A 418-nucleotide genomic window follows, 5' to 3' on the forward strand; every position below is an offset into this window, starting at 1 on the left:
TCACTCATGGTTCCACGTGGACGGAAAGACCCAAACCTCATGCACCATTCCCCAGGGTCCACGCATGAGCACCTCAACAAAACCCTGGTGCGCCATGCGCTCCAGCCCCGCAGGGCGCATACCTGCGCTGTTCTCGGCTCATCACTGTCTCCAGGCTCCAGTGCATTTCTCACTGGACATCCCACCGCCTGTGCTTGTTTTCTTTGGGCTGAAAGCACAGCTTTGAATCTCATTAAAATGCTCAGATCAGCCAGCTGTGCAATACGTACTTCTACTTCCCTGCGAGCAGAACATCTCCGAGCTTCCTGGCAGGATATTGCCAAAGCTGCCGCTCCCACGTGACCCCGGGGACCCCGTCCCTTGCAGACTGGCCCTGTGACCACCCAGGGCTTTCTCCGGGAGCTGGGCTGGGCGAGGA

At 58.4% G+C, this 418-nt stretch overlaps 1 protein-coding gene across 1 annotated transcript in view; it reads left to right on the forward strand.

Annotated features, from left to right (window-relative positions):
* The window catches only part of CD180 (CD180 molecule), a 5374-nt gene that overhangs the window by 1527 nt on the left and 3429 nt on the right, over positions 1–418 (forward strand). The gene's annotated exons all lie outside the window — the stretch shown is intronic.

This window comes from Phaethon lepturus, unplaced genomic scaffold, assembly GCF_000687285.1.
Source record: "Phaethon lepturus isolate BGI_N335 unplaced genomic scaffold, ASM68728v1 scaffold24948, whole genome shotgun sequence".
NCBI classification, from domain to species: Eukaryota; Metazoa; Chordata; class Aves; order Phaethontiformes; family Phaethontidae; genus Phaethon; species Phaethon lepturus.